Source organism: Danio rerio, chromosome 12, assembly GCF_052040795.2.
Source record: "Danio rerio strain M-AB ecotype USA chromosome 12, GRCz13ab, whole genome shotgun sequence".
Lineage (NCBI taxonomy): Eukaryota > Metazoa > Chordata > Actinopteri > Cypriniformes > Danionidae > Danio > Danio rerio.
Window position 1 is genome coordinate 46,287,744 of NC_141032.1, and position 15,965 is coordinate 46,303,708.

The following is a 15,965-nucleotide window of genomic DNA, read 5'->3' on the forward strand; positions in this document are numbered from 1 at the left end:
CATTGACTTCCATAGTAAAAGAAACAAACCCTAGAGAATTCAGGATTCAAACATTTAACAAAATATAGTTTGTGCATGTGTGTGCGTGCGCGTGTGTGTGTGTGTGTGTGTGTGTGTGTGTGTGTGTGTGTGTGTGTGTGTGTGTGTGTGTGTGTGTGTGTGTGTTTAGCAGAACAAAAAAGCTCAAAACGAGTTGGAACAAATGAAGTGTGAGTAAATGATGACTGAATCTTCACTGTTGGTTGAACTATCCCTTTAAAAAGCAGCTGAAGTTTAGTTCTGAGATATTTCATCCAATTAGATACATATAATGGCAGCTAATTAATAAAGACTTGATAAAAAATAGTGTAAATGTCTTTATTTATATTTCACTGTATAGTTTGGGTTTTCAGATATCTGGAGTTCAGCTATAATTAAACTTTTTTTTCCAGTAATGTTAAAAACAGCACATCACCAATTTATTAATTTCACCCCAAAACTATTTAAAAACATTATTGATAAATGATTTCTGAGTATTATTTTCTAAAATTATTATTATTATTTTTTAAAACATACCATGATGTATACAAAAGGATAAGTTGTAGTTTTGTTAACATTCACATTAAAAATTGATGCATTTTTTAAATGTTTTGAATGTTCAGAGAAAAAAATAATGAAATAAAAAACAAATAAAATGCATTTTTAAAACCCAATTTCTCTTTTCTCCGTCATTTTTGTTAAATGAAGGAATGTAAACAACATTTATTCACCCTTGACTTGCTCCAAACCAGTTTGAGTTTTTGTTGTTGAACATATAAGAAGAAATATTGAAGAATGATAGAAACCTGTAACCATTGACTTCCATAATAAGAGAAACAAACACTAGGCAAGTCAATGGTTGCAGGTTCAAACATTTATCAAAATATCGCGGATATCGACTGTGTGTGTGTTTGACAAAACAAAATAGCTCAATCAGCATTGAAACAAGTCAAGGGTGACTGAATTTTCATTTTAAAACACAGATGAAGTTTAGTTCTGGCGTGTTTTATCTTAGATATAGATAATTAGCATACATTTGCATAACTAAGTAAATGTTTAAAATGTTTTGAACACTCAAAAATCTTTTCATCCATCAATTGTTAATTGTTAACGAATGCACAGACAAAGCTGTATTTGCTGCATACAACTCACATGCAGCTAAAGTCTATTTGGAGGAATTCTGACCAAATCTCTGAATGTTGAGAAATCTGAGCTGACGCCACAGTCAGACTCAACCTGGCTCTGAACTTAACCTGATTCAACACGTGTATTTTAAATATGAAGATATCAGCTGACACGTCAACCACCATAAACAATCATTCTGTTCATAATCCTGAAGCTCTGGGAGACTCAAAAAGCCCATTTAGCATCGAAGCTGAAATCATCTTTTCCAACAGAACTGATGACATGACATATAAACTGTGGTGTATTCAATTAATATGCAGTATCCTTTAATTATTCAGTTTACTGAATGATTTATGTCAAATTAAACTTTAGGTTTTTATTTTATTTTTTAATAATCTGTTTTATATAACACATGTCTGAAAGGTGTATCAAAAGAAATTACATTGTACTGTCTTCTACTTTTTGCATTCATTCATTCATTCATTCATATTTGAATGATGTAATCTGTTACCATTGACGTCCATAGTATAAAAAAACAAATATAATAAATGTCAAGGGTTACAGGTTCTGACATTGTTCTAAATATCTTCTTTCATTCATTTATTCATTAATTTTCTTTTCGGCTTAGTCCCTTTATTAATATGGTGTCGCCACAGCGGAATGAACCGCCAACTTATCAAGCATATGTTTTACGCAGCGGATGCCCTTCCAGCTGCAACCCATCACTGGGAAATACTTTTAACATTAAAAACAAAAGGAAAATTTGTATTTTCAAACTTTTATAGTATAATTTTATATGACGTACAGATGATGTTTAATATTTTATTTCATTTTATTGTAAATAAGTCTCGAATAGTACAATTTTGAAATATGTTTTCATTTGGAACTCATTTTAATCATGGGGCTCGGTGCCCGGGGCTCCCTCCCGTTTGCCAGGCGAGAGGGGAGTTTGAGCTCAGGTAGATCACGAGAACTCCCCTGCTGTAACTAATAAACAGATAGTGATTGCTTTTAAGAGATAACTATTTAGGAGCATGTCTATGGTGCCGATTTGGATTAGTCAATGGGGGAAACCCACGTGAGCACAGGGGAGAACATGTAAACTCCGCACAGAAATGTCGGTTGGCTTGGTAAGGACTACAACAAGTGACGTTCTTGCTGTGATGCAACAGTGCTAACCACTGGGCCACCGTGCCACCCATCACTGAAAAAAGTGTTGCATGCAGAACTGTTGCAAACAATTTATTTGTGTTGAATTTAAACAAACTAATTAAATTGAATAATGCTCAACTTAATTTGTTTGTTTAAATTCAACACAATTAAATTGTTTACAACAGTAAATCCAAGGAACTTTCTTTGAATAATTTTTTTTTCAGTGTAGAAAAGGAGGAGGAGTAGGGGTGGAAGGAGGGATTTTTCAAAACAAAGATGGCTGTTATATGGAACTCAGGGTTTTATAGCTTAGGAATCGTCTGATTGGTAAATTATAATTAAATAATGCGGGGCCGGCTGCAAGCAATCATAAGCATGTGATCCTCTTGAAATTAGTTTATGAATAAACTTCACCTACAAATAAATTAAAAACATTAATTTTGTTATCATTAAAACTCATTCACTCATTTTCCTTCGGCTTAGTGCCTTATTTATCAGGGGTCGCCACAGCAGAATGAACCATCAACTATTCCAGCATATTTTTTTACACAGCGGATGCACTTTCAGCCACAACCGAGTACTGGGAAACACCCATACACTCTCACATTCACACACACACACTCATACACTACGGCCAATTTAGTTTACCCAATTCGCCTATAGCACATGTGTTTGGACTGTGGAGGAAACTGGAGCACCCGAAGGAAGCCCACACAAACAAGAGGTTTGTCACAAACCTGATGGACTTTCTTTCTTTTTTGAACACACACACAAAAAAAAAATATTTAGAAAAATGTTAGAAACCTGTAACCATTGACATCCATAGTAATTCTTTTTCATGTGGAAGTCAATGGTTACAGGTTACATCATATTAGAATCATATCTAAATTAATCATTTTATTTGTTACAAATGAATCAAAAACAATAACTATTTGTTGGGCAGCTTTTAATTGTGAAATTAATTATTATCAGATTATTATTTGATATGTTAGCCTTTTAAAGGGATAGCTCACCTAAAACTGAACATTGTATCATTATTTACTCAACCTTCACTCGTCACGAACATGTTTGACTTTATATTGACTTTAGTTAAGATAGTTAGAAAAATGTTAGAAACCTGTAACCACTGACTCTCATAGAATGAAAAAGAAATACTATGGAAGTCAACGGTTACAGGTTACATCATTTTGCAAGTTACCACCTTTTTTTGGGCAGCATAGTTTCATTCTTGAGTAATGTTTCATTGTGTAAACCTCAATTATTTTTTGATAGTTTAGCCTTTTAAAGGGACAGTTCACCAAAACTGAAAATTGCATCATTATTTACTCAACTTTCACTCGTCACAAACATGTTTGACTTTATATTGACTTTAGTTAAGATATTTAGAAAAGCGTTAGAAACCTGTAACCATTGACTTCTGTAATATTTATTTTTCATCAAGTCAATGGTTACAGGTTACATCATTCAAATATCCTGATTTGATGCTCAATTATTATTGGCATATGAGAATATCATCTAAATAAATCATTTATTTGTTACAACTAAATCAAAAACATTGATTTGTTGAGCAGTATAGTTTCTTTATAACCCTTAATTATTATATGTGGTCTGATACTTCAGCCTTTTAAAGGGACAGTTCACCCAAAACTAAAAAAATCTATCATTATCTACTCAGCCTTCACTTGTCACAAACATGTTTGACTTTATATTGACTTTACTTTAGATGTTTAGAAAAATGTTAGAAACATGTAACCATTGACTTCCATAATATTTCTTTTTCATACATAGTCAATGGTTACAGGTTAAATCATTCAAATTTGTTAATTTTAACTCAATTATTATTGACATATCAGAATCATATCTAAATAAATCATTTTATTTTTTACAAATAAATCAATAACATTAATTTGTTGAGCAGTATAGTTCTTTATAACCCTCGATTATTATTTGTGGTCTGTTATTTTAGCCTTTTAAAGGGACAGTTCACCCAAAATGTAAAAAAATATATATCATAATTTACTTGACATTCACTTGTCACAAACATGTTTGAATTTCTACTTTTGAACACAAAAGAATATATTTAGAAAGATGTTGGAAACCAGTGACCATTAACTTCCATAATATTTGTTTTTTATACTATGGAAGTCAATGGTTACAGGTTGCATCATTCAAATATGCTGATTTAATGCTCAGTTATTATTGGCATATTACAATCATATCTAAATGAATACTTTTGTTTATTACAAATAAATCAAAAATATTAATAGTCATTATTGATTGTGGTCTGATACTTTAGTATTTTTAAAGGAACAGTTCATCCAAAACTGAACTTTTCTATCATTATTTACTCAAACTTCACTTGTCACAAACCTATTTGACTTTCTTTCTTCTTCTAAACACACACACACACACACACACACACACACACACACACACACACAAAAAAGATATTTAGAAAAATGTTAGAAACCTGTAACCATTGACTTCTATAGAATTTCTTTTTCATACTATGGAAGTTAATGGTTACAGGTTACATTATTCGACTATGCTGATTTGATGGTCAATTATTAATGTCAAATCAGAATCATATATAAATTAATAATCTTTTATTTATCACAAATAAAATAACCTTAACTATTTGTGGGGCAGAATAGTGTTTACACAAAAATAAGATATTTAGAAAAATGTTAGAAACCTGTAACCATTGACTTCCTAATATGGAAATCAATGGTTACATGTTTTAAACATTTTTCAAAATATCTTCCTTATGTGTTCAACAAAAAACTGAATCTCATTAAGATATGAGGATGAGTAAATATTGAGTACATCTTTCAATTTTGGGTGAACTATCCCTTCAAGTCATCAAAGTAAACAGTATTGAATAGAATTAAAAGGATAGAGATCTGAAAGCGGGCGTCCTCTGAGGCTCTTTGTGGGGATTATGGGGACGTTCACGCGTGACGTTTCTTCAATGGGAATCTCTCGGAGGCGTTTGGTATGCAAACACACAATGACTTACATCAGGACTGCAGGATTATCTCTGCTCCTTTATTCTCCAGCGCTGCTCTGTGTCTCTGCCAGCCACTGACTCCTGCAGCGGGTCACTCAGAGGGGGACGGAGGATTAGAGGAACACCCTCTGAAGAGCTGAAACACAACTCCCTGAACACCACTGTCACAGAGATCACACACACCTGAACATGCAGAGAAAACACACACACACACGCACGCGCACGCGCACACACACACACACACACACACACACACACACACACACACAAAAACAAACTCACACACCTGAGCATGCACAGAAAACACACACACATAAACATACACATGAGCATGCAAAGAAATACACACACACACACACAAACATGCAACACAAACACAGACACACACACGCTCTCTTACAAACACACACACTACACACACACATATCTGAGCATTCAGGAAAACACACTCTCACTAACACAGACACACACACACACACACAACTGAGCACGCAGGAAACACACACACACACACACACACACACACAAACACACACACACATGAGCATGCAGAGAAACACACACACACACACACACCTGAGCATGCAGAGAAAACCCACACACGCGCACACACACACACACACACACGCTCTCTAACAAACACACACACTACACATACACACATACCTGAGCATTCAGGAAAACACACTTTCTCACTAACACAGACACACACACACACCTGAGCACGCAAGAAACACACACACACACACACACACACCTGAGCATGCAGAGAAACACACACACACAAACATGCAACACAGACACACACACACACACAAACACGCTCTAACAAACACACACACTAGCATTCAGGAAAACACACACTCACTAACACAAACACACACACACACACACACCTGAGCACGCAGGAAACACACACACACACACACACACACACACTGAGCATGCAGAGAAACACACACACACACACACACACACACACACAAACATGCAACACAGACACACAGACACAAACACACACACACACACACACACACACACAAACATGCAACACAGACACACAGACACAAACACACACACACACACACACACACACACACACACACACACACAACAAATACACACACACACACACACACACACACAAAACAAATACACACACACACATACCTGAGCATTCAGGAAAACACACATTCTCACTAGCTCAAACACACACACACACACACACACACACACACAAACCTAAGCACTCAGGAAACACACATACACACACCTGAGCATGCAGAGAAACACACACACACACACACACACAAACATGCAACACAAACACACAGACATAAGAATATACAAATACGCACACACACACACAGACACAAACACACACACGCACACCTGAGATAGCTGGGAAAACACACACACACATACACCTGAGCATGCAGTGAAAACACACACACATAAACACACACACACACAGAGAGAGAGAGAGAGAGAGAGAGAGAGAGAGAGAGAGAGAGAGAGAGAGAGAGAGAGAGAGAGAGAGAGAGACAGGCAGGAACCAGCGCTTATCTCCGCCATTAATCTCCATTTGTCAGAAAGGCCGGAGAGGAGAAGAAGAGGGAGGAGAGAAGAGAAGAGCAGAAGAGAATAATTACAGCCTTTGCTGCTCCATTATGGTGTCATTCTTGGGCTGACATCAGATAAGATCACACCTCCAGCTATTTCTCCACTTTAGCCTGCTCTTTCTCTCCTTCACACTCCTGCACTGCCTGACAGAGACCGAGATGCTGCTGGATGTGTTACAAAGCCCAGTGAACTGTCTGATGTTCACTACCAAGTGAGCATCCATGCTGAAATGACACTTGAGAGGACAGATCACAAGATACAATACTCCACCAATACACACTCAAGCTCACACACACATGCACAAATGTGTTTATAAACACATCTTAATGTAATTTAATGTATCTAGTGTGAATAAATGTATTTATATATTTACTTATTTAATTGCATGTTTTTTTTATATTTACATATTTATTAAATTTAATTATTTCATTAATGTAGTTATTTATTTATTAATTAAGTAGAAGAATATTTTTTTACTTAACTATTACCAATTTTTTAAAATTATTTTATGTACTTCATAAGAAAATTTAATTATTTAATTTAATGTAATTTAATTTGTTTTGTTGAATTTAATTAATTAATTAAATTATTTATTCAAGTAAATTGTTTTTATTGATTTTTTGTTAAATGCATAATTTAATTAAATATTTGATCATTTGTTAATATTTTTTTTATTTACTTATTTATTAACTTTCACTAAATGATTTTTAAAAATCAATTTTTTTGGCTTATGTATTCATGTACAAAACTTTTCTAAATTTTATGTTCTTCATAAGGTCATTTAATTATTTAATTTAATGTAATTTCATTTAATTTATTCCATGTAATTTAATCAAATAAATTAATTATTTAGTTAGTTAAATTATTTTAATTATTTTGTTTTGTTAATTATTTATTTATTTACTTATTTATTTGTATTTACTTATTATATATTCTTTTTTGGCTTATATATTCATCTTTCAAACTTTTCATGTTTTTTCTAAATTTTATGTTCTCCATGACAAAATTATTATTTTTTTTAATTTAAGGTAATTTAATATATTTTATTTAATGTAATTTAATTAATTAATTATATTGTTTAATCAAGTAAATTATGTTGTTATTGATTTTTTGTTAAATTAACAGTTTATTTAAATATTTAATTATTTGTTTATTTACTTATTTATTAACCATCACCAAATGAGTTAAAAAAAAAATATGTATGTATATTTGGCTTATGTAGTCATGTACCAAACTTTATGTTCTTCATAAGGAAATCTGTTTATTTATTTATGTGATTTGATTTATTTAATGTAATTTTTTTATTAATTTGATTTTTAGTTTTTTATCAATATTTATTTGAATATTTAATTATTTGTTTAATGAATTTTTATTTACTTATTAATCATTACCAAATGATTTTTGTTCAACTTTTTTGACTTATATAATCATGTACCAAACTTTTCATTCTAAATTGTATGTTCTTTATAATGGAATGAAAATGCTTTATTAATATATATATTTTTTCTGTTAGAAAATATCATCTAATATACAGTATATTTACTTTTAAAGAACTGGAGTGCAATATTATGAAAAAAAATAAAATTAAAAAAATATTTGTAAATTATATATTTGTATCTGTTTCAGTAAAAAATATATATTTTTAGCAAAACTAAAGAATATTAAGTGTAATAAATTTTTTTGAAAACAAGAAATTTATAAAAACTGGGTCGCCTCAGTGGAATGAACCGCCAACTATTCCAGCATGTTTTTCCTAGCTGCAACCCGGTACTGGGAAACACCCATACACACCCAAAACACACACACACACACAAGCACACAAGCACACACACACTCTAGGGCCAATTTACTTTACGAGGAGAACTAACCACTGAGCCACCCAATTAAGAAATTCACTATTTTAACAGATATTTAATACTGCTTTAAGGGTTTTTAATCATTTAATAACCTCTGATTATTTGTATAGTGCTAATTTGATCACGTTTTTTTACAAATATTACTTAAGAGACTCCATAAAAACACATTTGTCACATTTCAGAAGTGTTTAAAAGCATCTACATTTATTATTATTTTTTTGTTTAATAATAATAAAGAAAATAATAAAGAAAAATAAAATAGAAAGAAAATAAAAAAAAATAAATATACAGTAAACTGGCGGTTCATTCCGCAGTGGCGACCCCGGATTAATAAAGGGACTAAGCCGACAATAAAATGAATGAATGAATATACAGTAAACTTTGCTTTTAAAATACTAAAATGTTGTAATCTCATGCAATATTCCTTGGCCATTTCTCTTACTATTCTTTCTTCAATGCTCTTGCTGTAATGGAGTTTGTCTATATAAACAGAAGTGAAATATAATGAGTCCTCTCCTTTTAGGCAGCTCACTAGGTTTTGGAACAAGCCCAGTTTCTCACACTGACAACCTGAAACAGAGCTCAGGACTCAAGCTGGAAGTTAACCTGTCAACCCCACCTATTCACCAATCTGAGCTTATCTTACTAGTGATTATCTTACAATTCAGCATGATTAAGTGCACATCTGACCCCAGATCAGCGTCGCGAGGCTGGAAGTGTCAGAGGCACGTACAGGTTCATCTGTCCAGTTAAGAGCTGTTGTCCCCTTTGGCGGGCCAGAAAGCGCAGTGGACGCCACCCTGACAGCTGATCTGATGGATTGAAGGAGTCCGGGACACTTTCTCTGAGAGAGCAGTCTGAAAACAGAAGATTACACACTGCCTCCCAGTGGTGCAGATCTTCATATCGCAGCCTGAGGGACTGCTAATGACAGACAACAGCCTTACAAATGAACAGTCATAAAGCTGTCAGGAGGATAGACCAAGATAAATATGTGGCGTGACTAGTTTAATCCAGTGCATTTATAAGTGTCTGTTTTGAGGCTAAAAAGTGAAATAAGCTTTACTCAAGTAAAATATCTAAAATTTTAGAGCATCACGGTGGCTCAGTTTGTAGCATGATCGCCTCACAGCAAGAAGGTCGCTGGTTCAAGCCTCGGTTAGGTCAGTTGGAATTTCTGTGTGGAGTTTGCATGTTCTCCCCATGGGTTTCCTCTTGCGGTTTCCCCCACAAGTCCAAAGACATGTGGTACAGTAAAAGAGAATTGAGTAAGCTAAAATTGTCCGTATGTGTGTGAATGAGTGTGCATGGATGTTTCCCAGTACTGGGTTGCAGCTGGAAGGGCATCTGCTATGTAAAACATTCATTCATTCATTCATTTTCTTTTCAGCTCAGTCCCGTGTTAATCAGGGGTCAGTGAATGTGTTAATCCGGGGTCACCACAGCGGAATGAACCACCAACTTACGCAGCGGATGCCCTTCCAGCCGCAACCCATCCCTGGGAAAACACCCACACACACTACGGACAATTTAGCCTACCCAATTCACCGGTACCGCATGTCTTTGCACTGTAGGGGACACTGGAACACCCGGAGGAAACTTACGCGAACGCAGGGAGAACATTCAAACTCCACACAGAAACACCATCTGAACCAGCCGAGGCTCGAACCAGCGACCTTCTTTCTTTGAGGTGACAGCACTTCCTACAGCGCCACGGCGTCACCCTGTGTAAAACATATGCTGGATAAGTTGGCAGTTCATTCCGTTGTGTCGACCCCAGATTAATAAAGGGACTAAGCCGAAGATGAATCATTTAAAACAATGACCACCTATTAAACATCTTATAAATCACTCAGAAACACCTTATAAACAACCTATCAACCACACGGCAACACCTAAAACAAACCCCGGCAACATCTAAAAAGTAAGAACATTGCACAGAACAGATCGTCACCTTGGAATTCTAAGATTCTGTCTGCGGTCTTAATGATTTTAAGATATTGAGCTTCAAAGCTTTTGCATTCCATATAGCAAACAGTATGTGTGTAACAGTTCTCTTTCACACAACAAGGCCGTACTCACACTAGGTACAGTTGCCTCGAACCGAGCCAAAGCACGCTTGTCCCCCCTCCCGTCTCCCCCGACAGCCCGCGCTCACACCACAAACGGGCTTCGGCACGCTTACGTCATCGCTGCTGCGCTGTTCAGTGAAAAGCGCTCTCACTCAGCAGCACAGAGGAGATTTCTCTAGTTATATCGTTTCAGTTGTTTGATATGCCGTCAAATATTTCGCCAAACAGTCCTTAGGGATGCGGGGACACGCAGTCAGATATTTCGCCGAACAGATCCGCCACTTTTAAACAATCATAAAGCCCTCATGATGCAGGAATGAGGAGGTCTGCTGAAGGCACGCAGCTGTCGTGCAGTGAGGAGTTTGCGTCTTTAATAAACTATGGCAGTTTGCTTTCACTGAACAGTAAGAATGATTAATAAATCCATATGAAACAGTCCCTTAAAAGTCACCTCTCGCTTTCAGTTTCGGGATTTGGCGCGTTTTGCACTCACACACAAGCGTACCGCGCCAAAGCCCAAGTGAACCGGGCTCAGGCACACCTCTTCCAACCGGGCCAGGGCCGGCCAAGTGAACCGTGCTTGAGCCCGATTCAGCGCACTCACACTTCTCAAACAATCCGGGAAACGGGCCTGGGCACGGTATGGATGGCATAGTGTGAGTAGGCCCTAACATGACAGAGACCTTACATCTACTCTAAATCAGGGGTCACCAACCCTGTTCCTGGAGAGCGACCTTCCTGCACATTTCAGTTGCAACTCTGACCAAACACACCTGTTTGTAATTAATAAGTGCTGCTGTACTATTAATTGGTTCAGGTGTGTTTGATCAGGGTTGGGACTGAGTTCTGCAGGACGGTCGCTCTCCAGGAACAGGGTTGGTGACCCCTGCTCTAAATGTACATTATCAAAGTTCTCTTACATTTGCAAACAATCAGGGAAAATGCAGAATAGGCATGGGGCGATAACCGTTACTGAGGCATACCAAGGTTTGAAAAGGTCAATGTTTTAAAACCGCAGAAATTTTCAGCTATACCGTTCCATGTATTTGTTTTATTTTTTAGGACAGCAGTATCTCCAGCAGAAAAGATATCCAAGATGCCGTTTTAAATTGTAAAGAAATTTGTTTTAGAAACTAATGAAGACAGCAGAAGTCAATGATTCATTAGAATTATTTGGTCTAACATGTTTACTGTTCCAAAATATTATGGAAGTTTCTCCAACTCAAATATATTGTGTTCGAAGGGGAGAAAAGTTTTTGTTTATACCCAGACACTTAAAAAGAATATATTTTAGAGCAGCAATTAACATTGTAAAACCGTGAAACCGTGATATTGTTTTCCAAGGTTATCATACCATCAGAATCTTATACCGGCCCATGCCTAACGCAGATAGAACCTTCTAATACTGAAGTCATTTTTCACTTGGAATCAAAAGGTTCTATCTGGCAGATCATTACTTAAAGCATTACTTTCCAAGAGATACAATCAGTCTGCTTATTAATTTTATTCATATTTAACAATATGTTTGAGAAAGTAAATTTTTTTTTGTTTTTTATAACATTTATTTTATGTTTTAGGATGAATATTTTTTTTTTGTTTGAATTAAGCAAGGCTGTGTAAAATATTTTGTCCAGTGCAGCTGTTAATTTATGTATAATGTGGTCATATTTATTGAATTATATGGTTTATATGAATTATTGAATTATGTTTATTGAATTATACTGTTTGCCCCATGTACTAAATGAAGTATTTGCTCTTTAAGGCTTAATATTAAATGTATAGACTTTAAAAGAAAACAGACAATGAGCAAATGAGTTGTTTAACAAACACTGAAAAATGTTTCACTGACTTTATACACACAAATAAAAATTTCGCATTTGATATACTGCATTACATTTTCTAATAACTGTTTCTTTTCATTAATGTCAAATTTAAAATTTCATCTCAATGCCAAAAATGCTTCTAAATCATCACACTTACACGCAGCTTTTCAGTTCAGGATTCATCTCAATTTCATGTGGTGCTGCATTATCTAGTTGACTCTGATTTTGTGTTTCTTTCTGGTCTTTCCCGGTAAAAAAAACTAAGATGATTCTGAATGGTCCTCATGCATACATTCGAAATGCTGATTGGCTCACAGAAAGAAACTTATAGAGCCAAGCTAAAGTTGCACTTTGTAGATAAAACCTTTTTCGTCTTTTAAATAAATAGTCTTCAAGTGTAAACGACTGATGAAAAATGTACTAATGTAAATAAGTCGTCATTTAATAAGAATATGTGAATAACTCAATTATGACAAAAATGTCAGACATTATAATTCTAATGTCGAGTTGGTTATGTAATATTAAATTACATATATAAATTAGATGTATTATATGGAAAACATGCTTTGTTTACCAAGCAAGTGGATCTAATTAGAGTTGAGGCAGCACCGTGGCTTAGTGGTTAGCACTGTCGCCTAACTTCAAGAAGGTCGCTGGTTCGAGTCCCGGATCATCCAGCTGGCATTTCTGTGTTTGGAGTTTGCATGTTCTCCCCAGGTTGGCATGGGTTTTCTCGGGGTGCTCCGGTTTCCCCCATAGGCCAAACACAATGCTCTACGGTGTAGTGCAGGGATCACTAAACTTGTTTCCAGAGGGCCGGTGTCCTGCAGATTTTAGCTCCAACCCTAATCAAACACACCTGAACAAGCTAATCAAGGGTTTACTAGGTATGCTTGAAACACCCATGCAGGTGTGTTGAGGCAAGATGGAGCTAAACCCTGCAGGGACACCAGCCCTCCAGGACCAGGATTGGTGACCTCTGGTGTAGTGTATGAGTGTGTGTGTGTGCATGGGTGTGTATGGGTGTTTCCCAATACTGGGTTGCTGGAAGGGCATCCGTGGTGTAAAACGTGCTGGAATACTTTCAGCACCTCTAAAATACAGACTAAGCCGAAGAAAAATGAATGGATCTAAATAAATGTTAACCTTTTACACCCTAAACAAAAGTTAAAAAAGTTAATGAAAATCCTTTTGCATAAATCTGCAGATCTTTTTAACAAAAGTCTGCACAAAAAAAGACACATATGTATGAGTATGTCAGCAGATTCTGTCTGGCCCTGCCTATAACTGTTGATAAAATTGACATTTCACCAAAGCTGCATTGAGTTCAGATGCTGCAGTTTCAGGCAATACACTCACACTTAAACAGCCACTGATCCTCCGGCTCTCCATGAAAACGGCCCTCATTTCCCACTCAGAGCGATGTGTGCTTGTCAGGAGCACGTCTTCACTCATTTGAGGCTGTCAGTACAGCGGTAACCCAAGCTGGAGGTGATGGTCTGGAGTGGAGATGAAAGCTGAGGGCATCAGTGAAGCGAAACACTGAAACTGAGAGCCTGAAACTCTGCTTCACACACAGACCGTCTCTCAGACCATTCACACACATGGACTTCAGTTCAGTATTGTCAAAAATATTGGTATTTCAGTATGTATTGATGCTGCATCAATATTTGCCATACTCTGACGCAGACCGAATGAGTTTGTCATGGTGTATCGGAAAAAAAATAATCCGGATAGTTACTTGAAAAAAAAAATCCATTACATAGACATTTGATTTACGGTAATATATGCATTTATGGATTTAAAATAAATAGAATATGTCATATATGCAACATATATTTAAATACTGCAAAAATACGACCAGATATGTTAAAAAATATTTACTTATGAACACATGGATAAAATCATATCTAACATATTTGAATATATATGGCTACATATCAAAGTACATATTTGAAATATGTACTTTTGAAATATATATATATATATATATATATATATATATATATATATATATATATATATATATATATATGCATATATTTCAAATATAAATGTTTATATTAATATGTAAATATAAATATGTTTAAATTTATATAAAAATGTCAAAACACACAAAAAAAAATTATAAGCGTTTACATATTTTCTTTTTAACCATTGGAATTACATATATGACCATATTTGCTCAAATATATAAGCCATGAATGCTATCAATAATATGCATATACTATGTATAAATTTATAGCTAATATGTTGGAATTTGTTACTTATTACTACAAGACAAATTTTTTATTACATTTTTAATATATATCCGTTCATAATTTGCATATATGCAAAAATATTGCTAATTTTACATACAGTTAAAGTCTGAATTTTTAGCCCCCTTTGATTTTTTTTCTTCTTTAAATATTTGTCAAATGATGTTTAACAGAGCAAGGACAGTTTCACAGTATGTCTGATATTTTTTCTTCTGGAGAAAGTCTTATTCGTTTTATTTCAGCTAGAATAAAAGCTGTTTTTAATAATAAAAAAAAAAAAAAACATTTTAAAGACAAAAACATTAGCCAGGTTAAGCTATTTTTTTTTTCTTGATAGTCTACAGAACAAACCAACATTATAAAATAACTTGCCTAATTACCCTAACCTGCCTAGCTAACCTAATTAACCTAGTTAAGCCTTTAAATGTGACTTTAAGCTGTATAGAAGTGTCTTGAAAAAATATCTAGTAAAATATTATTTACTGTCATCATGACAAAGATAAAATAAATCAGTTATTATAAATGAGTTATTAAAACTATTATGATTAGAAATGTGTTGAAAAAAATCTTCTCTCTGTTAAATAGAAATTGGGGAAAAATTAAACAGGGGGCTAATAATTCTATCCAACTGTATATATACTATAACAACTGTCCAAATGTGTGTATATGTGTGTATATGTGTGTGTGTGTGTATATATGTGTATATATATATATATATATATATATATATATATATATATATATATATATATATATATATATATATATATATATATATGTATATATATATATATATATATGTGTGTGTGTGTGTGTGTATGTTTATATATATATATATATATATATATATATATATATATATATATATATATATATATATACATATATATATATACATATATATATATATATATATATATATATATATATATATATATATATATATATATATATATATATATATATATATATATATATATATATATATATATATATATATACACATACATACACACCACACTATTATA